Source organism: Chiloscyllium plagiosum, chromosome 18, assembly GCF_004010195.1.
Source record: "Chiloscyllium plagiosum isolate BGI_BamShark_2017 chromosome 18, ASM401019v2, whole genome shotgun sequence".
Classification (NCBI taxonomy): domain Eukaryota; kingdom Metazoa; phylum Chordata; class Chondrichthyes; order Orectolobiformes; family Hemiscylliidae; genus Chiloscyllium; species Chiloscyllium plagiosum.
Window position 1 is genome coordinate 45,719,793 of NC_057727.1, and position 27,574 is coordinate 45,747,366.

Below are 27,574 nucleotides of genomic sequence, written 5' to 3' on the forward strand. Positions count from 1 at the left end.
AGCACCTCGCATTTATCTAAATTAAACTCCATCTGCACTTCTCAGCCCATTGGCCCATCTGATCAAGATCCTGTTGTAACCTGAGGTAACCTTCTTCGTTATCCACTACACCTCCAATTTTGGTGTCATTTGTAAACTTACCAACTATATCTCTCATGCTCACATCCAAATCATTTACATAAATGACGAAAAGTAGAGGACCCAGCATCGATCCTTGTCGCACTCCACTGGTCAGAGTCCTCCAGTTTGAAAAACAACCCTCCACCACCACCCTCTGTCTTCTGCCTTTGAGCCAGTTCGGTATCCAAATGGCTAGTTCTCCCTGTGTTCCATGAGATCGAACCTTGCTCACCAGTTTCCCATGTGAAACCTTCTTGAACGCCTTACTGAAGTCTATGTAGATCACACCTACCACTTTGCCCTCATCAATCCTCTTTGTTACTTCTTCAAAACACTCAATCAAGTTTGTGATTTCCCATGCACAAAGCCATTTTGACTATCCCTATTCAGTCCTTGCCTTTCCAAACACATGTACATCCTGTCCCTCAGGATTCCCTCCAACAACTTGCCCACCACAAACGTCAGGCTCACTGGTCTGTAGTTCCCTGGCTTGTCCTTACCACCATTCTTAAACAGTGGCACCGCATTAGCCAACTTCCAGTCTTCCGGCACCTCACCTGTGACTATCGATAATACAATATCTCAGTAAGAGGCCCAGTAATCACTTCCCTGGCTTCCCATAGAGTTCTAGGGTACACCTGATCAGATCCTGGGGATTTATCCACTTTTATGCATTTCAAGACATCCAGCACTTCCTCCTCTGTAATATGGACACTTTTCAAGACGTCACCATCTATTTCCCTGCAACTCACCACGTTCTTTTCAAGGACAATTAGAATTGGTCAATAATGCTGGCCTACACAGTGATACTCGTATTCTGTGAAAAAAAATAACAAAGAAGCCCCAAAACATTATCAGCGTTTGAAAAGGAAGTCAAAACACGGACAAAATAAAAGAGCGAAGTGACACTGCAGAAGAACGATTAACACAGGGAGATACTGTGGAAAAATGAAAATCAAATATTTCATGCTGTGCTCCAAGCTGAATAACACTTTACTGCCCACTATATTTGCAGTTCAATAATACATAGCTGTTCTTTTTGTTCAAACAAATATACTTGTGGCATGGTGGAGGTGAATCATAGTACTAATCTTATTGTTAAAATTATCTGCAAAAGACCCTCTGCAAATATCTATTTCTATGCTCTCCTACTTCAATACCATTACTTAACGTGGAGATGAAACGGATAAATTGCTTGTTTTCCACTTTTGAGTCAAGGTTGGTCATATCCGAACAGTAAAGGCTAAATCTGAAACTAAAGAATGTGCTAAACTGACTCAAGGTAACTCATGTCCAATTTTTGTCTTCCATTAAGAGTGCTCCCAGGCTCTACTCAACATATCCCCCAAACAGCTGGTGAACATTGTGTGGAAATACACAAATATGTGCATCCTGTCAGTAGACTGATCTGCTGCAGCACTGGGTAGGAAAAATTAGCATTTCTATTTGCAGCTTGATAGTATCTTTTAATGAAAAGCATTTGATGACCTTTATGTTTGCCAGAAAAAGAGAGAAAAAAATGATTATCTTGGTAAATAAAAAATGGAAATTAAGTGTGAATCATCCCTTCATTTCCCCCTTTGGTCCCCCAGCAATACACTTCCTCTTTCAGCTAGGAAGCAGTACAGTCTGGGTTGTTGTCTTCACCAAAGATAGAAATATGGTCCTCTAATGGCATATTCTCAGAATCACATATTTTGCTCATACAAAGTCTCCAGTCTAGCTGCTCAGTGGCAAGCTGCTAGAATTTTCACACTGAAGACAGTCAAATCTAAATGAGAATGAAGCAATGGTTTAATCCGTTCCTCCAGAAGGATGTACAATAACATTATCACGACAGCTGCTGTCTCACTCTGAATCTTTAGGTAGTTCTTTAAATTTGTTTCTTCTATTATACCATATACAAAACTGAGTACAGGAAAAATTGTTTAGGATGCTAATTTTTCCTAGTAAAATTAACATTCATGCATTTTTTAAGCAATAACACAGCATCATTAAATTCAACAGTGCCTTCACTGACATCTTTCCGTGATGCACCTTTTGGGGATCAAGATTATTGCACCTGTAACACTAATTTATCTTTCTACAAACCAGGCATTTTGTTGTTTTTGATCAAACCTGCCCATCTGTAACCCATTACTCATTCTGCTGGGTGACCTCAGTGAATTCCTAGAGGAGCTAAACTCCATTTCTGCTCTTTTCTTCTTGATATTAAAAGGGCTTCTGTTTTCTTCCAGTTTCTCTCTATAGTTAGGCTACTAAAATCAGATTGCTAACTCCTCTGGTATTTTTTCCACTTTAAGATGCTAACCTCCAGATCTTTATCATGATTGCTTTGTGGTTTGAAGAATACATAAACAAAAGGCAACCATTCACTTACTTCAGATGGATAAAACACTTTGGACACAGCGTTTTCATCCAAACTGCACCCACAATATAGTGAAGGAAAATAAATATGTACAATATTAGGACAGCATCTCTTGCCAAGTCTATCAATAGAACACCTCTTTTACCTCAATAGTATGAAAATATATACCTTGATGTGACTTGAATCCTGATCTCATGTTCTCCATCAAACCTTTAGTTTCTGTGAGTGTTTTAATGTGGGGGTTGAAGTCATAATGCTAATATTCATTTTCATAGATTCAGAACTAAAGTCTGCAACATTGCTTTCGGTTGCAGCATAAAATTAGTGTAAAGCAAGTAGATAAAAGATCAAACCAAAGTACAGGCACCCAAGTCAAATGCTGAAATATTAAAGTTTGGTGTGTCATAGAGAGGTAATCAAATATGAACAAATATCTTTTTATTGAAGAGTTAAATTCCTCTGGTTTGACAACGCACTCCGCCCATCCCTTGAGCACTGATTCTGCCCAATCCTGCCACTGCAAACTGCTTTTCTTCTGAGAACATTGAGGGTTAGGTCCATGGATACAGACAAGCTTCTAGTACCTTGTTCAAATGGCAATGATGTGCGAGTAAGCTATTTTTACCATGGGGCATCAGTGCTGAGCTCAACTCTCTCCGACAGATTCATATGCATGTGCTTCCTAGCATGGGATCACTGCTCAGCAATCAGAAATAGGAACCAATGCCGATATTTTCCCTGTCATTAATTAAAGCCACTGAGGCCACTCACAGCACTCTTACCATAAGCTGAGATTGCACAGACCAGAGATAAACTCAGGACACTTATGGACTATACAGTTAAGTTCAACATCATATATTGTTATTTTTAATGGAGCATATATGGGAATTGAGGTCGTAAAAAGATAAATTAAAACCTCAAACCATCAAATTTATTTCCTAAGCCAGTAAATTCATGCTAAAGAATTTAGCATCCACTATCACCTAATGCTAGAACTTGGTAAATTATACAACTATTACGGAAACTATCACATACAGGAGATTTGATAGCAAAGCACTAAAACACTTACAATGCCATTATAATTCTTCAGGAAAAATTTTTAAAAATGACAAAATGTTAGTAGCACCAAGATTCAACTTTGAAAACCACGGCAATTTTATTTACCAGTGGGGTGACAAAACTAATGTTTTGTCATTGCATATACATGAGTGAAATGACATGAACTCAGGAATAACTCTAGTCATTCTTTGCGTGTCAAAAGGAAGGTAAAGCAATGACGTTTACAGCTTTAAATAGGTGAATAGTGTTCCTTCAATTCATGATTTTTTACCTGTAAGGTATTATTATGCCTTTGCTTCATTCTTTCTTTTTGTTTTGCACTTCCCACAAACTTTCATTTAAGAATTTTTAAAAGGGGGAGAAAGGTTGCCAACCACTGCCCTATAAAATTATAACTTTCCTTTGAATCTCCAATAATTTTGCAATAAAGGTTAATTTAGCCTTTGCATTCCTAATTGCTTGCTGTATCTCCATGTTAACTTTCTGTGATTCTCTTACAAAGGCTTGTACTGTAGGTTTATCTGATTGTCAACAGCCTTTCTTCAAAATGTTATGAATGAATGACATTTTAAAGCAATTTAACACATCCTATTGTCATCATAGGTTCATTGTTCTACACAGTGTAAAGTGAATCAATGATGGGTGGACGAGCATAGCCTCTGATATCTCTGAAAAACCTTGAAACATGACTCTTTAAAAGGCTGGCCCGACTTCATGATAACGGTGAAGGAGTAGAACATGTCCATCTATGCAACAGAGTCAGCCAGACTGTGGTTTCAGGGTGCAGGTACGGAACACCCTTAAAATACTCTGGTGAAAATCAGCAAGGCTGAGAATGGGATCAGATATCTCAAGAGTTGGGACCTGCCTGCCATGTTTAAGAAGCTCCCAAATTAGGCCAATACAACAAAAATCAAGGCCAACACAGGTTTGAAAATGATGCAATGCAATGAATTAAAATATGTGTTTTCGGTTCAACTTTGTGCATTTTATTATGCCCCCTAAATCAGACAAAATAGATTTTGTTTCACTACAACTTAAGTGATTTTTTTCCTATACTCTCACAACCTATTGTATTAGACTGCTACCTGAGAGAGAAGCAGTGATTACATCCTGGTCCACTCCTCCTCTATTCCCAACACCTCCTCATACCCCCACAGCACCTTCCCACACAATCACAGAAGGTGCAACACCTGCTTGTTTATCTCCTCCCTCCTCACCATCCAAGGCCCCAGACATACCTTCCAGGTGAAGCAGCGCTTTACTGGTATCAGAGTCAAGATTAGAGTGGTGCTGGAAAAGCACAGCAGGTCAGGCAGCATCGGAGGAGCAGGAAAATCGGCATTTCAAGCAAAAAGCCCTTCATCAGGATTTTTCTTTGTCCTGCTCCTCCGATGCTGCCTGACCTGCTGTGCTTTTCCAGCACCACTCTAATCTTGACTCTAATCTCCAGCAACTGCAGTACCCACTTCTGCCCGCTTTATTGCTATCATTCTATTCAATCTAGTCCATTGTATTCACTGTTCACAGTGTGGTTTCCCCTATGTTGGGGAGATGAAACACAGACTTGGGGGTGACCAGTATGCAGAACAGTTTGCAGTTCTGACAGCAAAAATGACGCCGCCCTTCCAGTTGCCTGCCACTTCGACACACCACCATATTCCCACGCCAACACAGGCCTGCTACTGTGTTCCAGTGAAGCTCAGTACAAGATCAAAGAACAGCATCTCACTTTCCTGCAGCCTCTAGGACTCAACATCGAGTTCAATAACTTTCGAGCCTGATTCCATCTTTTCATGTTTTTCACCCACCTTACACCCAGTTCTGTTATGGCATGGGTCACTCTTAGCACAGTCATTCATTCTCACCTACTTCTAGGCCTATTATTATATGGGTTGTTTTCAGTACAGCTCACAAATTCTCTCCTACTGTTAGCTCTTATTATCACTTATTCAGCTTTTCTTTGGTCCTGGCCTGCTATCCATAATCTGCTTGTATAATCAACCATATCATATCCCTCTGTCTGAGCTCCATCACCGCCTATCCATGCAACACTCCCCTTCTCACCACATTCCCCAATCCACCCAGCCCAACTTTGTCTTCAGCATAAATATCATTTTCTTCTAGCTAATAACAGTTCTGATGAAGAGTCACAGGACTCCAAATATTAACTCTGCTTTCTTCCCATAGATGCTGCCAGACCTGCTGAGTTTTGCCAATAATTTCTGATTGCTTCAGACCTCCAGCATCCGCAGTTCTTTGTTTTAGTTCACTTGTCCCTTTAACTACTCTCTTTGTGGTTTTGCTATACACAGCAGTTCCTAAGATTTCACACGGTGTGCCTGCTGGACATCAGATCAATATACTCTACATAGCAGTCATATACAGTCAGTTCTGCTATAATGTGGTAATTCTGTTCTCATTCAACCCTGTGTTATAGGACAATCGTGTAAACCTCACCATTTAAATTAATGGGACCAGAATTATGTAATAACCTTTAAACTGCTTTAAAACTTATCGCTTTAGAAACAGTGTCCCCAATTCGTCGATCATGTTACAACAAATTTGCATTAACAAAATGCATGTTTATAGCAAAACGACCTGTAGCAATTTATCGACAACTGGATTTTTAAATTTGTTAAATGAATTATATTGTTTAGTTTCTTCATTATTATGGTACAAAATAGATCTCAAACTTGCAAAAATAGATCCCAAGCTTTTCCGATTGCAAAATTATTTTATTTGTTAACTACAAAGACATCTTGAAGAAATGAAATGTCAATTTAAAACAACAAGATTATTCACCAAGTGAGTCCTGATAAATCATACCTATATGAATTTCTATTATGACCTGTCAATATTTTTTGTTTGAAAGTTAAAATTTCAGTATCTTATTCTGGGTAAGATCAACATGACATACTTCTAGTTTATATTTTTACACTATAATGTGCCAATTAAAAAGGTTGTGACATTTTTTTCTAAACTTCAGAGAATACTTTCGCTGGTAAAGTTTAAATGAGGGGGACAGGAATAGAAAATTATAAACCAACTACAAATATGTTTGCTATTTTATTACATTCCCACTCAAATCAGATGGAAATATTTTTACTATATTTAGTTTTTTTGAGCTTGTTGATCTCTCACGATATGATCAAACTGAAACTCGTCTTCTTTGTGTGCTAAAACGGGACAGAAAATGCTGGTACTGCAGGATTTAATGATAAATTTCACTTTTAAATGAATATCGCTTACATGCTAGATAGTATCAAAGGAAGTGATTTTTGCATCTCAAAATGTTTGGAATTGAGTCATGGATTTTTTTTCAACCCTTTAGTTAGGTTTTACATTTGGGCACTGGTAAAGGATAAAGGCACAACCAGAATATAAAGGGCACACATTTGCTTTTGCTGCAAGTTGACTACTGAAGTGAAAATTACTGAAGGGAGAACACCCAGTAAAGGTGAACCAATTGTAATGTTGTGTAAATAAGACAAATGAGGTCTGCATGAAGCTCATAATCGACTGAATAAATCTTTCCATTTTACAGGGTGTCTGTCTTGCCTCATTATAACACTCCTCTTCATTACTGTTTATGTCTAACCCTCTTTAACAGGCTTGGGCCCTCTGAGTATACCAGAGGATAAAATGTGATGTCTCTCCTTTTCTTTCAATTACCTGACAGAGTCACTTCTGAATAAGAACTGCTGCATCCCTTGATAGAGACTGTGAATATAATCATGTTTCTTGTGACAACAAGTGAGGTACCTCACAGACTAACCCCTTGAGAAAGCTTTTTTCAGTTTTCACCAGAATGCTGTGCCTACTGTGTTAAGGAATGGTACAGCAGCAGGATCCAAAGACATGCATATGCACTCAAGGGAAAAAATGGATTTATGTAGTATCAGAAATACAATGTACAGGACACAATTGTACATTTATTATTTATCACTTTATAGTCCCCAACAGAGAAGACAAGAGTCCCTTGACAATGAGTGTTCTCTTCAGACAGTATTGGGTAGACTAGAGACCACTGCAACACTGACAGTAAATAAGCACTGTCTGTAGTGAATATTTAGAGTCAAGTTTGCATTCGAGTTTTACTGTGTCTTATCCCTTTCTATAAGATGGTGGTTCAGAAAAAGAAAGGTTAATGGGGTAGTTAACAGTTCAAAGTGCAGCATTTTCGACCCAGAAATGTCAAATGTTTTGATTGTATATGTGGATATAGCAGATGTATTCAATACAGGGGCTTTCCTTGCCCTTGGGCAGTGAGAATATGTCCATTCTACTGTATGCAATTACTGAATCAATAAAACATCTCTTTGAAAGTCACTGGACTAGTGCCGACATGCAGGCAGTAGTCATACTGACATTTCAATGCTACTGTTATTACCAGAGTCAAATATATTTTGTAACAAATATCAAAATATAGTTACACCCTGAGATCAAACCACAAAACCATGTTTGTTCAATGAAAAAGCATAAGTATGTAGTAAACAACCTGTTCAAGATGTATTAAGGGAAATCAGCTTTTCAACAGGCCTCATTTTATGACTTCGAGTTTTCAACTGGTGATTCTAGCAAGTAAAATTAATGTTCTAAAACAGAACTTAAAGCCAATGCCTGCCTTAAAAGGGATGTTAAGCTCAATTCTGCCATCTTAGATTAAACACTAATGAAGCATGTATGCACATGAACTGGTAATATTGTGATCATCCGGACATACTCATTTTATTACATTGTTAAATCTAAATTTTGAATCACCACTATCCATAAATTACAAACATCACAAATTTTAGAACAGGAACAAGTTGCAGCACAGATGCAACTTATACACTAACACGTACATTCTCAACAACTGTCTAGACAAAACCAAGTGGAATATTTCTATGTACATTATACTCAAGCTCACTTTATGTCTCAGTTTCATAATTAGCCAAGCGAAGGTGTAAATGACAGCATGCCAACCCAAAGTGCTATATCTTACTACACAGCTCCTAATAATAATACTAATCTGCAAACTATCTGCATTTATTCATAAAGGTAATGATGCTGCCATTTACAATCTCACAAATAACAACATACTTCAGATTATTAAATCAAGTTTTACCTGGTACCTTTGAAGTTATTGTTAAGGTATCTTATTCATCAACAATAGATTATATGTTGGCTATATAGTGAGATAGTGAGGACTGCAGATGCTGGAGAGTCAGACTGGATCAAGAGTGGTGCTGGAAAAAGCACTGTTGGTCAGGCAGCATCAGAGAAGAAGGGGAGTCAACTCCCCTTCCCTCTGATGCTGCCTGACCTGCTGTGCGTTTTCCAGCTCCCACTCTTTACCCACTCTACAAATGAAAGATTCCTATCATTTAGGATACTTCGAGTTTGATTCCTATGTTGCCAAAGCTTTATCAGGCTATCACATGAAAAGTTTTGCACACTTCCAATGCACGACTTATGTTGAAATAGCAGGATTATAATGCTGAGATTGGAGGAATGCGCTTTGCTTCCATTTTCCCCAAAATGATGCCCATTTTCATTTGGTAGAACTTATTCTCCTAAAACAATAAACTTCAAATACTGCCTATTGCCAAGACTGCAAAAGGCACACTTGAAATATAATGCAATCAGTTTTTCACATTTTTATTGCAGAATAAGTTCCTGAATTGCACATTTGAGTTTCCAGATAGTGTCGATATTTACATTACAATACAAGCCAACAGTTGAAACATAAGCCAGGAAGCCTTTAACAAACTAATTTTCTCTCCTTCTTCCCTGAAAATGCTGACTAATATTAGTATATTTTGTCCATTGGTGCTGAAAGTCTCTAATACTTAACTAATGTGGACATGCTAGAGGAATGCTAGAGGAGTGAAAATTGACATGTTATTTGACCAGTAGAGACTTAACACTGCCCTTATTTTAAATTCACAAAAGTGCTTAACTGGACAATCCTAATCAACGATCTAACTGATTTTCTCCCTCGCCGTAATGCATGGTGCTGACAATTGCAAATATATTCCTAATTCAGATCAGCTAATTAGCACAGAGAGAAAATCAAAAATTAGAATTTACATATATATATATATTTTAATAACAGATTACCATTTACCAAATTATGACCAGTATTCCCATTAAAATTTAGTCATTGTGGGCAGTCCCTTGTTTTGCGCAGTCGTTAATGAGCTATTTATCACAGAATGAAGCTGTGCGGTATCAGGGGCTTTGCTTATGACAGTACATTTACTTAACAACCAGCACAGCTCACTAACATTAATGAACAAATACGTTGTTCAAAATCTGAAATAACCAATTGCAGGATGTCAAGGAAACAAATACATTGGAAAACATGAAGGATGCTGCATGTGTTGATGCACTATTGCAAATAATGGACCACAGGTTTGCAAATATCATTTAACATAATGAATTGAAATTGATGGAGATCGTTCTCAAGCCTTGTGCTGTTTACGTCAGTGAGATTGGGGATTCCTAATATCAACCAAAACCTATCTGATGGAGATGCAGGAAAATCCATGTCATGGTAGATTTTTCTTTCATAATCCTTCTATTCATGTGCCCCCACAGCTCACTCTTTCTCTCCCAAACTTCCTCCACCTTTCCTTGCCTGTGCTTTCTTTGCTGCTGTTCATTCATTTATTGTGCACTATTTCTCAGTAAAATGAAGCTCCTTGCTCGATCTCGGGACAGAGTTGTAAACTCCTGTGAGGCTTGATGTTTGTTTGAGAGTTAGGCACTTTCTCTTTTGCGGCACATTTTGCACCATAACTACATCAGCTGGAATATGACAGTGATATATTATAAAATAGTTAATAACAGGGTAAGTGTTAAGAACTTAAAAAGTATCAAGGATGAGAAGTTAAATAGCTTGTAAATTAGCTTGTCATTCCCAGCACATTGGCAAAAATTGCTGGTGAGGAAATGACTATTGTCTCAGTAAGCGAACCTCAGCCAGCAGAGTGATATTTTGCCGCCACATACAAAACAGGATCTATATCAAAGAAATATAATTATACTAAAACATGCAGTGGATTAAAGTTTACTTGAACTGGAGCCACTGAACACCCTCAGCTGCAGTGTCTATTTAGTGGTCAAGTCCTGTCAAGTAACAGACTAAAACTGCCCTAAAGCAGACACTTTGAACCAAAATATGAACAACATAATATGGACAGGTAGCATGATGGCTCCGTGGTTAGCCACTGCTGCCTCACAGCACCAGGGACCCAGGTTCAATTCCAGCCTCAGGTGCCTGTCTGTGTGGAGTTAACACATTCTCCCTGTGTCTGTGTGGGTTTCCTCCCACAATCCAAAGATGTGCAGGTTAGGTGAATTGGCCTTGCTAAATTGCTCATAGTGTTCAGGGATGTGTAAATTACCTGCATTAATCAGGGGTAAATGTAGGGGAAAGGGTTTGGGTGGTTTACTCTTCAGAGGGCTAGTGTGGACTTGTTGGGCCGAAGAGTGTGTTTCCACACTATAGGGATTCTATGATTCTACAAAGATAAACCAGAATTTTTCAAGTGAACACCAGAACAATACTAGTCTGTTCTTATCCACTGTTGATGACAACAGTCAGATCCTTGAATCCATTTAGTGAATGGCAAAACTGCAAAGTCAGGAAATGTCACACCACAGCAAAGGAGGTCCCGATTTAAAAATGTCTGACTTACAAACGCTCATACTTTCTTCTATCCACTCATGGGACATAGGTATGGCCAGCACTTATTGCCTGTCCCTAGTTGTTCTTGAGAAGATGGTGGTGAGCTTCCTTCTTAAACCACTGCAATCCATGTGCTATAGGTAGACCCAGAGTCGAGAGTGTGGTGCTGGAAAAGCACAGTCATCATCCAAGGAGCAAGAGAATCAACGTTTCGCACATAAGCCCTTCATCTCCTGTTGAATCTCCTGCCCCTCGGATGCTGCCTGAACAGCTGTGCTTTTCCAGCACCACACTCTCGGTTCTGATCTCCAGCATCTGCAGTACTCACTTTCTCCTGCAGGTAGACCCACAATACCTTCGGGAGCGAATTCCAGTCATTTGTGTTTATGCACCTCCTTAACAGTGTTGCGCTGTTGTATCGTCTTGTTGGTCATTTTTGCTTCGCTCTCAAATCTAGCTTGCCCCTTGAAATCAGATTTCCAGCCCATATGTGCCCAATGTCCTCTGGTGCCATGTGCTTTAAGAACATTAACAGCCGTACAGTTATTGAGTAGATGTGACAAACTACATTGTTACAGATTATTGATTTGGTGTGCCTTGCTAACCATAGTAGTCACGCTAAATGCATCCAAAATATGTAATTGTTGTTGGTCTGCCATTATAGCTTCAGACTTGCATCCATCCTCAAGCAATGTGTCAATAGTGTGGCCCTTTGTCTTGCCAGGAAGAGGCCTTCCTGAAGGCTTTAATTGGTGTAGAGTTTATTACTAACTTGATGAGCCTTATGAATGCAGTCCCACATCGGGGCATAATTTTAAAGATCCAGTTATATACAAACATTTCCTACATTTATGAACAGCTACTTTATGTTGTCTTGTATTGTGGTCCAACTTGAGTACAAATTAACTTCCAAATGGACTCAGAAAATGAACCCATTCACAACCTGGGACTGGAGACATGCAACATGCTCGAAAGAATACCCCAAAATTAATTCAGTCAGTACCATTATCAAATGACATTAAATTAATGAGACAATGATGCCCTAACTCATTATCAGTTGGCCCAGTTGGCTGGACAATTGGTTTGTGATACAGAATGATACTAACAACACAGGTTCAATTCCTGCTGAGAATGCCATGAACCTTACTTTCTCAAATCCACAGATATCACAGAGTTGATTCATCTTTTGGTGTTCTTGAAGTATATTTAAGAAAATGCAATACAGGAGGATATTTTTGGTTCCTGTAGAAACAATAATCAAGGTGAATTTTTAGTTGCTTAACAGCTTCGTGGTTCAGTCCGATAGATCTGCTCCAAAATATTGGCACCTGCACAATAAATTCAGTGACTGAAAGAAGCAGAGCCACTTTGAAAGCAATGTGACTGTACTGTCGTATACATGGAGTAGCACTGGCAATAGTTCGGCAACCAGCCTGAAGGAGCTCCTCCACAATGTGCAAGGATAACATACTTTTTGAAGTTGTGGAGATGCTCGTGTTGGACTGGGGTGGACAAAGTTAATAATTGCACAACACTAGGTTATAGTGCAACAGGTTTATTTGGAAGCATTAGCCTTCGGAGCCCTGCTCCTTTGTCAGGTGGCTACTTGAAAGCTTGTACTTCCAAATAAGCCTGTTGGACTATAACCTCGTGTTGTGTGATTTTAAACATTTTTTAAAAGAGTGCCCCTTAAATTCTAGAGGAATGTGTGATGAGATGGGAAGTGAGCACATCTATATGTTACTCCATATGAAGTTTTGACCACAGTCACATGATGAGGTGTGTTAACTTGAACTTCACCCTGATGTGAAATTATTCTTCACTTTTATCTTTTCTAAGCATTCCTGCTATCCTAATGCCTGCACAACCTAGTCTAACCCTCATCACTTAACCATTTGTTAGGCACATTCATATCCCTGTGTGACAATGCTGCTCCTTTAACAAGGTTATGCTGTCCTTGGCTTTTTTTTCCAGAGAGGTCGTAGAAGATGAAGACTCCACAAAGTCTAAGTCGAAGGGTTTTAGGGCCAATTTGATCATAGCTAACCGATACTGCCTCAGGCAAAAGGTTTTCAGGTTTAAAAAAAACACTTTTACAACAAAAGGGGAGTGGCCAGTTCTCCCAGCTCAGCTTTTTTCTGGTTTGGTTTGGTTAGCAAGTGTAGTGTTGTGAAGCTGCTGGACTCAAGAGAAGAAGGTCCCTGCTGACTCTCCCTCTCTCTGACTTCTCTCCTGTAAGACCCTGGGTTGATTTCACGTTTTGTGCCAAGGGGTGTTTATGGGGACTGTTGCAAATATTGGGAACACCATCATTAATCTGTTGCATTTTCGGAAAGGTTAAGTTATTATGTGCTCTATTCTGTTTTGTTGTATTCCATTTGGTGATCTTGTAAATAAATTCTTCTTTGTTTAAAACTAAGTGGTTTGACCAGTGGCATCTCTTCTCGAATATCCACCTTATACCTGTTTAAAAGAACTAGCAAAGTTAAGGTCTTGGCTACCTTCTTGAAATATTTTGAGGGAGTCTGGCCTGGTCCATAATACCTATATGATCTACTTCAAGGGGTTTGTATAATTATTCTTAGTGTCCATGACAAGAATGACTCAACGGTAAATGAAGTGCACCACTGGCTCTATGAGGAGAGCAACATTGAGATGGTAGTGATAACAATGGAATCACATAACATCTCGGGAAACCTGCAAGGCAATAACGTGACTGCTTTCCATAGTGATTGTAACGAGGCCAGCCAGGTGGACCACATGGAATACAAGTTCCTGAATTGGTGCTGTTAGCGAGTTTTGAGAAGATTTGTAGCTCAGGTTGAGGTTCTGGAAGTAGGTTTGCTCGCTGAGCTGGAAGATTCATTTTCAGACGTTTCATCACTATACTAGGTAACATCTTCAGTGAGCCTCCGGATGAAGCATTGCAGATGATTCCTGCTTTCTATTTATATGTTTGGGTTTCTTTGGGTTGGTGATGTCATTTCCTATGGTGATGTCATTTCCTGTTCTTTTTTCTCAGGGAGTGGTAAATTGGGTCTAAATCAATGTGTTTGTTCATAAGAGTTTCGGTTGGAATGCCATGCTTCTCGAAATTCTCGTGTGTGTCTATGTATGGCTTGTGCTAGGATGGATGTGTTGTCCTAGTCGAAGTGGTGCCCTTCCTCATCTGTATGTAAGGATACTAATGAGAACGGGTCATGTCGTTTTGTGGCTAGTTGATGTTTATATATCCTGGTGGCTAGTTTTCTACCCGTTTTTCCAGTAGTGTAAATTTTGTAAATGACATTAGTTTTGCTTGTTGTCTATATAGGGTCATTCAAGTTCATTAGCAGCTGTTTTTGTGTGTTGGGTTTGTGAGCTACCATGATGCCAATGGGTCTGAGTAGTCTGGCAGTCATTTCCAAGATGTCTTTGATATTGAGGAGAGTGGCTAGAGTTTCTGGACACATTTTGTCTGCTTGTTTGGGTTTGTTGCTGAGAAATCTGCTGGCTGTGTTCATTGGGTACCCGTTCTTTTTCAATACACTGTATAGGTGCTGTTAATCTGGTCCACTCAGCAAGTGCTGACTGACAGACATAAACAGGAGTGTCGGACACCCTCACAGTCTGAGAGCTGGCTCTGAGGGATTTGGATCAGTGTCAAGGACTGTCCACATGACTTGGTGATGCGATACTGGCTGCTGTGGAATTACTTCACTTTCCAACAATGGGAATGCTAGCAGCAAGGTCAATCACATTGCACCTTCACAGATGTTGGTACCGTACCCTCGTCAATAAAAGATCAAGAGAACTTCATAGGCATTTCAACACACAGCAGACTTGGGATCCAACAAAGAGCAGTTGCTGAATTTTGAGTGCAAATGCACACAGATTTCCCTCATTTGTCAGCCAGGGTTGTTAAAAATCATACAGTCATAGAGATATACAGCATGGAAACAGATCCTTCAGTCCAACCCGTCCATGCCGACCAGATATCAAACTCAATCTAGTCCCACCTGCCAGCACCTGGCCCACATGTTTCCAAACCCTTCCTATCATACACCCATCCAGATGCTTTTGTATTGTAATTGTACCAGCCTCCACCACTCCCTCTGGCAACTCATTCCACATATGTACCACCCTCTGTGTGAAAATATTGCCGCTTAGGTCTCCTGTATATCTTTCCCCTCCCACCCTAAACCTATGCCCTCTAGTTCTGGACTCTCACACCCCAGGGAAAAGACTTTGTCTATTTATCCTATCCATGCCCCTCATAATTTTGTAAATCTCTATAAGGTCACCCCCTCGGCCTCCGACGCTCCAGGGAAAACAGCCCCAGCCTGTTTAGCCTCTTTCTATAGCTCAAGTAATCTAACCCTGGCAGTTAGACTTGGTTAATTTGTGCTACAACTTACCCGGATGAAAGTGGATCTACATCATGCAGTGAAGTGAAATTAAGCTACACCAGAACCTTTGGGGAACATCTTACAAGTCAAACTATCACTTATTCAAACATGATGTACTCATGCATGAATAAACAGGCTCAGTTATCACCTTAATGGCAAATAATATTACAAAGCCAACATTTAAAGATGCATGTAGGTGTATTATTTGGACATTGACATAATGCTTGGGAAATACAAGGGTTAAATTATGAATCCCATGTGCTGATAGGGATGTAGATACATCTGGTAGATCTGGAAGTGGAGGCTGCAGTAAGTTTGGCAACAACTGAGTCAGATCATGGCCATACTAATGATAGTATGTCATCAATGACACTTTTCTATGTGTATAGTAAACGAGAGATTTTATGACTGTGTACCAGAAGAACATAGCCCATTAGCAGGTCAAGGGATTCCACAGGCTTTTAGATCCATTCATCTCAATAGATGCAAGTTCTTGTTGGGGCCGATAATGTCCACATCCAAGTTCCCTTTGATGTAGGGAGATGGAACATAGTGCTCTGAGATAGGATTGCAAATTTATCCTTGCATGTAACCAACTGAAACAAATCAAGGCCTGCCTCTTAAATTAAAACCTTTTACTTCCTACTATCTCTGGCTCCTTTGATAGCTCAATGAGTTTCTTCAGTAGATATGTTAGGTCTATAAACCAAGAAGATCCTTAGTCATGATCCAGGATTTGTGTTGATTTAGCCAAGAGGGAGTGGTGTCAATTTTAACAATACTTTTGGGACAAAGAAGTGAAAAGCAAACAGACATCTAGCTTTTCTTTGAGTTAACGACACAGACATTCTAAAAACTTGGCAAGACATAGGACCAAGATTATGAATAAAGAGCACTTGTGCAATACTGGAGTATACAATAAACTGTGGAATCATGTACCAGCAAAGGGTCAACATCGAGACGTGAGAAAGGCGAAAACATTGGCAATTTAAAACAAAACACTTCAGCAAACGGGAATCAATATTAACAGTAACTTTTACGTTCGTAGCAGTGGATTTTATTGCATATAAAAATGTTTTTTAATTGTGCAGGTATTAGATATCAAAGCACGAGTTCACTAACAGACTGCTATGGAATCAATTTAAAGTTCAAACTTCTGCTCAGTAGATAGTGAAGACAGCCTAGATACTATCAATACTAGTCCTTAATAAGGATCAGCAAAGTGAACAAAACAGAAATATCCTAAAATTTCAAAAGTGATTTTAAATGCCTCATAATAGACTCTTTGTACATATGTATCAAATATATAAAGAACCACATTGCAACAAAACTTTTCAGGTACATTTCAACTGCAGAATGAATGTAAATATTATAGTGAAAAATTTGAATATGCAGAAACAGTGCACAGCTTTATTAAACAAAGTTAAAAAGGTGAAATAAAGTTAAGAAAAAAGGACCATATGTAAAACTTTTCTTAAAAAAATGCAATATTTTTCACATTGACAAAGTTCAAATTTTATCAAGTAACATTGTTATCACAGTTAAAAAAAAATAAAGCATTTTCCTTCTCAGCAGGATGCAGTCTACAGTTCTTTCTGGGTCTGCTGCACTGTCAGGAACTTTATTATATAGGACACATGAAGAACCCTTCTGACAAGCCCAGGATAAGTAAGATGATTGCTCAATTACTTATTTTTTTTTTAAAAAGATGCTAAACACATTTATTTACTTGATTTACAATTTCAAGTAGTTCTTTTTCTGAGAAAAGGAACTATTTTGACGACTGCTATGAATATCTGAAACTACCCAATTTAAAGTTCAAACTTTCTGCAACTATAATTTTAATAGCCAGTAGCAAATTCAAGATGCTCACTTCCTACTTCTCTGCCCTAACAATAACTTTGGTACATTTCACTTCTAAAGCTGAAGGTGCCCTGATCTTGAGCTTCCAGTGCTATAAAGGAACTTCCTATGATGTTGCACTACAAGTGTATTCCAAGCAGAGGCATATTACACAATACTTTCTCCAAAAAGGCTGTGGCCTCAGTAATCAGGTTGCTTTCTTGTAAAAAAAATGATCAAACCAGGGGGTGGGGACTGCACATCCTGCGTGAAACCGCATCCTGCACAGCATCACCACGATTCACTGTAAATAAATACTCTTGTAGCAGAGCTTCCGTCAACTGTCACTGCATTGACTGTAATCACCTTCAAGTCCAAACAGGAAAGTACAGAAAAGCAAGTGAGATGGTAGATACGGGATTTAATTTGCTTTTCACTGCAGTTTTCATTGGTGGTGTGTTTCCGATTCTTCTGGCTGCCAGCTGCCTGGAATCACTCCTGGACCTAGGTCTTTCCTGTTAACCTTCATAATTTCTCTGTCATAACAGCATTATTATGGGTGAGCCCAGCAAAGTGTGCTCCTGTCCAAATGTGGACTCACCCCTTTATTGTTCTCAGCCACCAAAAAAAATCTGCTGAATGTTTTACCATAAGAAACTCGGTGAGCAAAACTTTTATAATACTGCAAATATTAGCTCTCCACTGACACTCTGGACCTGTTCAATTCCAAATTCAATCAAAACACAATCTGAAAATCCTCTTGTCATCCAGCTCTGCATTCATATGCTCAAGCGTTGTCTAAGGATAACTGCATACAATCTTTCCCCCGAGCGATGCTTATATTGTTTTATTACAGCTCAATGAGTGTAGTTAAAATTGCATGCAGCTGCTGACTACTGCGGTCTATCTGTGTTACGCATGGACACAAGTATTGCCCACCGGGCTTAAAAAATCATTCAGTTACTGGCCTGACAAAAGATTATGTACAGCTCTTTGGAAGGAAGAACATCTTGTATACTACAGCAGGAACGGGTGATGCTAATGGATCAGCTCCTTTATAAAAGGATTGTGAAAGTCCTATCAAATGTCACTTGAGAATGCTAAATGTTAGACATGTGGCCACCCCGCATAAATGCAAAAATAAACTTCAAGACCCGTGCACAATCTAAGGAAGCTTTAACAGCTGATGATGAGGCATATTAGGATTCAGAAAAAAAGTCTTTGTCAGAATTTGCTTTCAGCTTCAAATAATATGAAGTTTAAAATGGAGAAGACTCAGAATGTATTTTTATCTGGTAAATATAAGAGCTAGATTAACTTTTTTTTGAAGAGTTTATACTAAATATATAAATACAAGCAGATAAGGGTATTGGCATACATATACTACAGATGGTAAGGATGGATTTCCCTCACAACTTACTCCTGCAGAAATGCCTGCTTATGCTCAAAATGCACAATCCAAATTAGTGTTCTTCTGTTACACCACTTCTCAAAAACAATGCACTTATAACCAATAAGCTTAAATGCACATTTCACAACATAGCTAAACAAGTACAATATCAAAAAAAGGTATGATTTTAAGATTTGTTTTATTTGCTTCATCAGTTAGCTGTGATATGCTGTTTAATACCATTTAAGACAATTCTGTAAGCTCAACAACATATAATATGAAGAAACATGGTTAAATTTATCCAAATTTTCTTGGCAAAGACTGAAAAAGTTATGAGTGCATTTTACTAACAAATTGGCAAAGACGATATTCCTAAATGTTACAGATGTATCCAAATACTAACTAGTTTAAATTGAAAAAAACCTCAAGTGTTTTCAAAATATCTGCATTTTTTGAGAGGAAACACTGTGAACATTTCTCGATTTCAATTCCAGCTCAGAATGGCAAGAAGATTCTACAGTTTTAACTGCATACAATGTAACACATACAATAATATTTTCCATGTGTGAAAGCTTTCATTATAGCAGGATTCCAATTATACAGTATATCGGTAATGTTCTGCATGCTGTGTCGCACCAGTGTAGTATGCCACCTATTCTATCAGCATTCACATTCTGCTGTTTAACTCAACCCAGTTAAGAACATGAGCTGCAAGTGGTCGTCAGCAATTGATCTTTCTGCTCATTCCACAATTCCCACCACAAATTACCTATGTATAATTATTTTGACACCATAATGAAAAGGAAATGAGATTTGGTCACTGAAGGTTTATCTAATAATACTATTCCTTGCTAGACTTCATAAGACTGACAATCAAAAAACCTTGCCCGTTTCAGCACAAAAACATTTGATAATTTTTTTTTAGAATAAACATTATTTATTTCCATAGAGTTGCCATTATCAGGAGGCAATGATAGCTGAATAATGAAAATGAAATCAAGGAATTTTGGTATTTCAAAGCTTTAATTTTTCCTGCTCTCACTTATGACATTTTTCTTCCCCTGGAGAGACAAGATAAAGTGCTGTCATAAATGGGTGAATCTCTTGTCAAATGACAGACTTGATTCACCATGGCAACCACAAATCAAGGTGCTACTGTGAATTAAAGCCCTGCTTAAAAGGCGTTTTGTATTTAAAAATGAATTTCAATCAAACAGATATTGGGTTACGGCTTACCTTCTTTGTAGTTGTTGACCAAGAAACTGCTTTGCTGTGGTCAGTATTTGTATAGTCAGATTGTAGATAACTGTGATAACTGTACCATTGGATATACAGGTAGTCTATTTGTAATTCAGTTATATGTGAGCTGTAATGAATATAGATGATCAGCAATTTTAACATAATAAATACCAGTATCTCAAAAAGTAAGGATTTTTTCCTGATTTGCAGAAATCTTTTTCTTTAAATCAGGCTCATTTTACTTTAAAAAATGATGGCTTATTTTATTCACAATGCAATTTTCATCAAAATAAACTACTTTGCCTATAAATTCATTTTATTTCATCCAGAATTATTTTAAACTAATTTTTATGAGATTCAAGGAGGTTGTACAGGTTGTCTTCTACATAACCACTTTTTTCAATGTAATAATTAAATTTAGCTTATCAGCTGACTTTCTCCTGCTTAATTTGATAATGTCTTAATACTTAATTCTTAACTTCAAGGTAAACACATTTTATTTAGAATTATTTTTAAAATTTTTAAATTAAAAATAATTAGAATGATGATGTAAAATTGAAGCAAAATTCAGCAAGAACCTGACATTTTCTTTTCTTACAAAAGTTTTAAAGCAGACACATCAATTCCACTTTACAATAATTACTAGCCTGGTCTGCAATTTAACTTTAAATAACTAAACATAAGAAAGAAGAATTAATATTTTACTTAGTTTTTGTGATGTTCCTGCTATGATGATTGAAAAAGATTTCTCTTAAATGTAAGCCAATTAAAACACAATATTTGCAGTTCTGCATGCACATTTTCAGATTAGTGTTCAGAACAGCATATTCCATACACATTTGACAATATTACAGCATGGATGGGAAACAGGCTGTCCCGAACACTCCGTCTACATAAATGCTTATCCACCTCCAGATAAGTAGTATTAATCTCTTTTGTCCACTCTAGTTCCAAACCATTTTATTCTCCTTCCTATCAAACACTAATCTAACCTACTTCTCAATGTTGTCATGCTCAATCATTTAATCACTAATGTCTTCCTTAGCCTCTCAAAATCCAATATAAAAACGTTGCTACCACCCCTTTGAGGGTCACAAAAGAATGGCTTAATATTGTGTCCACAGCAATCAGGGGTCCCTCCCTAACCTCATCCTCAGTTCCATGGTTCAAGGCCAGGGAATGTATACATAATCTAGAGTCCATAATTAGTTAATACACGTTAAAATTGCACTCTTTGTAGATACAATAGTATCATTTTTCACACTGGTGTTCAATGCCTTTTTCACAAGCCAAAGTGACATCATCATCCTTCCCCAAAGTTCTAACATTTTACTCCTCAGCATATTAATAGTGAATCTTTTTTTAAGTTCACTTGACCCTTTTCTCCTTACACAACTGTAAATTTATGAAACAGAGAAAACAGCAATCTTGTGCTTCCAGTACTGTCGTACTGAAAAGAAGCAAGGGTGGGAGATTCAGCATGATTGCACTCATTCCAAACTGCATCCCTTTAGTGCTTCTCACCAGTGTGAGTATGCCCTGATTTTTATTAAATAAGTATTACATTGGTCTTTTGCTGCAGCCAAGGTGACTCATTATGCAAATGTACAACATAATGTGGTATTGTGCTGCAAAACAAGAAGATTCTAGTGTTGATGCACAGCCAAACTTGCCAATCTCAGTCATTGTGATGGTAGGGAGCATTGTATTTGGGATCAGTATCCCTCGGCTAAGGAAGAAAAACAAGCAGGATTCCATTCCTGCTCATGAGCAGAGATATGCATTCTTAAATGTCAGGTGAGCGCAAATCTGGAGTTGGACTGCCTAGATGTTGTAACTTTCCTCGTTTACATTTGAAGTCTGGCCAGTTAGACAAGATACAAGATAGCAGCTGAGTCTCATGGAACTACAAGCAGATTCAGATGATTTTCAAAGTATGAAAACAGAAAGGACTAAAATATTGGTCAAGGATAAATCCAGTCTAGAAATGTAGATTATGAGGATGGGACATCACTCCCTCTAATATGTTGTTGGAGTGTGATGCCTGAGGTCCAATCATAGTTGAATAAGCCATGAATATATTGCATGATAGAACAGGCTTGATGGGCTGAATGGCCTATCCCTGTTCCTATCGACCTAAAAATGAGTTGAGCTAGTAACTGTTCCCAAGAACTCAATGAATTGTCCAGGATTGGCTCATCTTTATAATGCCATATTCTCCCTTGACCTTACACAGTGAAATATCTAAAGGAGTGGGGAGCAGAATTCAATGCTGCTATCATTTAAAGCAAAAGCTGAAAGGGTTGGGGGGGGCAAAAATGTCAAGAAAAAAAATAAGTCAATCAAAACTAGCGCGAGGAGATAGAAAACCAAGCTTGTTGGATAGTAATAAAGTTGCTGAGGAGTTATCCATTACACTATGGTGGCGAAACATATGTGCTGCTCCATAACATGTCTAAAAGTGAAAGTTATTCTGTTGGAGTACAAAAACGCTGTCCTAGAGGGCAGCAATGCAAAACAATCTGCCTTGAGGAGGGTGTTGGCTCAACCATGTATTACCACAGGGCTATTAAACAGTAATGGACTGCTTCAAGGATTTAGCATTGTAGAAGTATCAGGTTTACATGGCATGAAGTGCGATGTTTCATATTTAATACCTGAATAAATCAGGGCTTGCACAAACCAACAGTTTGTTTTATTGAATCTCATGCATATCGATATTTCATATATACATCACACACACACATATTTCATATATACACACACACACACACACACACACACACACACACACACATACGTACACACAAACACACAAACACGGGCATCACACCATAAATCATTGTCACCTGCATCTTAGCTGTATGACTCGTTTACTGTGACTCTGGGAGACCTATCATTTTCCTTGCAGAGTTTTCCTTTGCAAATATGTTCCTGAAAACCTATAACCTCTTTTTGGCAGGTATCTTTCAGGAAGGAGGATAAATTATCCCAGGTCGGTTCCCAGATATGGTGAATTATCTGGGTAGAGCGAACAATGGTCAATTCAACAAGTTGAGGAACACAACTTTTCATCCCAAATTCAGAAACCACACTATTTCCTAATATCATGGTTCCAAGTTCTAAGATTCATTCCAGTCAGCTAGTATTTCAATCGCCTAGTAATGGTCAGCTGGAGATCAACCTACTACCACCACTGAAGACAAAGCTGCAGTGGAAGCCAAATGGGTGGAGGGCAAGACTGGCAGATTAGAAGACCAGCTCTGCTTACTGGATTGTTGATCCATTCAATTCTGGGTTGCTCAGCCCTCCAGCTTTTACATCTCTTGGAAGTATAAGTATAACACTCTTGTGCTTTTGTGCAACCTCACATTACAGAAAAATCACGATTTACAAATAGCTCTTAAAGCATTGGCGATGGAATCGCATTCCAATCAAACACATTTTAAACATTCATGCTTTGATAACAGTGGGCCCAATTCATCAATCATGTTACAGTGAATTTGCATTAGTGGTATGCAGGTTATAGCCTAACGACCTGTAGTTTGAATAGATGCGCAACACTAGTTATTTCATTACGAAAGCATTGCTCCAAGAATGGATAATGGACACAACTCAGCAGAGGTTAGCTTACAGAGCTTGAAGATTGGCACTATGCTTTATCTCAGTGACATTTTGGACTTAGTTACTTTTCTCTTTGCGGTTTTTCAATACCTTTTTGTCAATTTGGACAAAATTGAGAGGTGTGAAGCAGATTCAAGCTTTTATCAGTTTTTATGTACCAGACAATACCTACCTCAACAAGAGCGAGTGTTACCATCTGTCCATGGCACTCAATGTCACTACCATTAGAGAAATGCCATCACCAACATCCTGAGTGTTATCTTTGACCAGAAACTTAACTGCAGAGTCCATACAAAAACTGGCAATGAGAGCAGATCAGAGACAGAAAATTTACAACAAGTAATTCAGCTCCTAACTCGTCAAAGCCTATCTACCATGAGCAAGACACAACTCTGGAGTGTGTTAGAATACTCTTCAATTCCCTGAATGTGTGCAGTTCCTATAACACTCAAGAAGCTCAACACCATACAAGACAAAGGACCCACTTGATAGGCACCCATCTACCAACTTAAACATTCATTCCCTCACCCACCAACCAACAATGATAGCTGTATATGCCATAAACAAGATGTAATGTAGGGAACTCACTAAGCCTGCTTCCACAACACTTTCAAACCCATGACCTCTAGAAACCAGAAGGACAAAGGCAGAAGATGTATGGGAACACCATCTGCAAGCTTTTCTCCAATCCACATCTAAATTTAAACTGTGTTGCCATTTCTGTACTGTCACTGGATCAACATCTTGGAACTCACTCCTTTAGAGAATTGGGTAGCTGCACTATATAAGCTGCAGCAGTTCAAGATAGCAGCCCACCATCACCTTCTTCAGGGCAATTATGGATAGCAACATCCCATGAAAGGATTAAAAAATGATCCAAGTGACAACTTGAAATGAGGATGTTGGAGGGTGAACTGGATTGTAGAAGCAATTTTGAGTTAAAGTAGGGATTGGTGGTAAAATGTCAACTTTGAAAATCGACTGAAATGTGGCAAGTTCAATTTAGGAAGAAAAGGAAAACAGGAAACCATGAGTGATAAGGAGTACTGTCTCGGTGAAAGGATGGAAGTTAGATGCAATATATTATTTTTTTAATCTAGATGGACTAGCATGCTTCTACACTGAGATGATGGGACTGGAAATCAGAGAGTGAACATTAAACCATCTCTTGGGAATGTCATGACTGGTTGGTTTCCTGAAGATCCAAACATCCAATAATTTCAATACTTATCTTCCTGTCACATTGCAAGGCACTGTTGCCTCTAATACAAGTGAAAGTATTTTGGATATGTTTAGTTCAAACTGAAAGCCCATGTTAACAATTTGTTAGAACAGGACTAATTTTGTAGCTTACAGCTTTTACTAATTTTCTGAATTAGCATATCTCTATTTGGGACTGGGCAGCAGTGCCTTTAGATTTTGTAAAAGGAGTTTGGCTGATCCTGAAACTGGATTGACCTTGTACTTTCTATGGAGATTGTTCACCTTACATATGAACTGTGGAGTAAGTAGCATATTTTGTCAGGACTATTTTTTAGCTTTTCATGAGCTCATTAACAGTAAACTTTCTGCATTAAGTTGAACAGAAGATGACTAGAATTCTCAACAGGATATCTGGGACAATCTCCAAAACAAAGAAAAAAAATGCCTTTTCTTGCAGATCTCAAATGTATAGCTTAGCATCAAAACTCTCCACAACATAGATTTTTGTCTCCATAAAATTCTGGATAACAAACTGGTTGATTCCTAACCCGCGTTCAGACAAGACCATTTCTGTTTGCTAGAATAGTATGAATTCAACTGAACTGATAATGGAATAAAACAAATCAGAGATGGCCACATGAACTGAATTATTATGGTCAGGAGAGGAAAGAGGTCACACTGTTGAGTCAAGTTTTAGACACATGCTTTGCCATTGCCATTACTGTTTTCAAAAAAATGAGCAAATGCCTATTTTGAAAAAAATTATTTAACCATTAACAAAATAGCGGATGTAACGTGATTACAAAGATGATTATTTCATTACTGCACACAAAAATATAGCAATTATGATGCACCTTCATTAATGATCCTTTTATGTTTCTCAAACGGCTAATCAAGCACTTAACCAGTATGAGTGCAGAAAATTTGTTAATCAAAGTGTACAACTGTACTAGCAAACACAGCAGAGAAAAAAATTGTTTTCTGCTAGCCCAGGTGACCCATGTAATACATTGCAAGCACATTCTAATCTGAGCAGAAAGATCTCAAAAACGTTTTTTTTCAGAGAGTAGCAAGTGTGGGAATAATTGACCAGAAGTAGCGTATGTTGTTGTGCCAACAACCAGAAGGAGCTGGCAAAAATCAGGGAAAATCAGGAAAACATTGCATAACTCAGAAAAGCACCAAAGTATGACATGAGGAGTATGGCATGAATGTTATTGTAAAGTAACAGCATACAACACATATATCCCTGGTGGAAAGCTAAAGTTGTGAAAAATGTGTTTCAAAATTCTGTTAATTTAAATAAAGTAAAATTGCGCAATTTCATTCTACTTAACATGACTGAAAAAGTATGCAACTGCAGGAAAAAAAGATTGTGTGTGCCAAACCAACATGAATCAACATTAAATCTTTCAAGCCAGCAGGAACAAGGAAGAGCGCCCTTAAAATCACAAACCTCTCAGCCAATGTCCAGGAATTTTCTGCACAGGCAGAGTTAACTTTTCGGATCTAGTGAGTCTTCATTAGTACCAGTAGCACCTAGGAAAAGGTGGAATACATGCTGAAGAGACTGGACACGGGCAGAAAAAATTGAGTCAAAGTAGGAAGAAATAAGTTTCATGGGACAGGAGCAGGCAGAAACAATGAGTCTGCCCAGGCAGTCCTTTTTGTGCATTTTGGGATCCTAAAGAATAGCAGTCAACAGAGAATCAATAGCCACTTCTTGCATTTCGTACGTTGTACCAGATGAGGTGAAACTTAATTACAGCAATTGTGCAGTCTGGCTGCAGGATGTTAACTATCTCTTCAACGTCCTGCAAGATCTTCCTCTCTATTGATTAGAACGAGTATTCAGAAAGTGGCTGAAATAGTACCAGTCATTTAGACCCACATCACAGTCGAGTTTCATCCCCCACTATGTCAGTTAATATATGCAGAAATTTTCAACTGGTACAAAAAGTAGGTACGAAGTGGATCCAATGATGGCAACAAGGAATTTTCAGGTTTCTTTAAATTTGATTAGAAAATTTAGATCCAATGTACAAAGGTCTCCACAGTAGGTTATACACTAACATGCTGAAAATGTAAGACTCCATAAACTGACCATGATATGCAATGCTTACCATTCGTCGTAAGTATTTTTATAAGTATTAAATTCTTTCTCTCTTTGGCAACATTCATGAAAGCATTCCTTTACACCAATTTCGTGGCCTTAGCAGATTTACTTTTACACGTTTAAAAGCTAACCCAAAAGTCCACTCTTAATCTTCTCATAAAAAGAACTAATGTAATATTAAACATAAAAGTCACTAAACATAGTGAAAGCCAGTATATTTCAATCGATTGATTGCAAAAAAAATCACAGAATGAAACACCGAATACTTCTGCACAAGTAAGCTGCAGCTATCTTCTCAAGTGGACATGAAAGATCTCATTACACTATTTTGAAGAACAGCAGTGGATCTTTCCCGAGCTTTTTTAACCAAAATGTGTCCCTCAACCAGCATCACAGAATATTCTAATCATCATTATCAAATTGTTGTGGGAGTTCACTGTGCGTAAATTGGCTGCTGCATTTCACACATTAATAACAAACATACTTTAAAAAGTGCTTCATTACCTGTCTAATGAGTACAAAGGGCACAATATCTAAATACAACTTT

At 38.2% G+C, this 27,574-nt stretch overlaps 1 protein-coding gene across 5 annotated transcripts in view; it reads right to left on the reverse strand.

Annotated features, from left to right (window-relative positions):
- Positions 1-27,574, reverse strand: part of foxp1b (forkhead box P1b) — a 422,867-nt gene that overhangs the window by 358,961 nt on the left and 36,332 nt on the right. The window contains exon 2 of one of the 5 annotated variants that reach the window (XM_043708340.1): positions 20,082-20,211. The exons of the other annotated variants lie outside the window; for them this stretch is intronic. The gene's annotated coding sequence lies outside the window, so the exon portion shown is untranslated. The remainder of the gene's footprint in view (positions 1-20,081; positions 20,212-27,574) is intronic. 5 annotated transcript variants of the gene reach the window in all.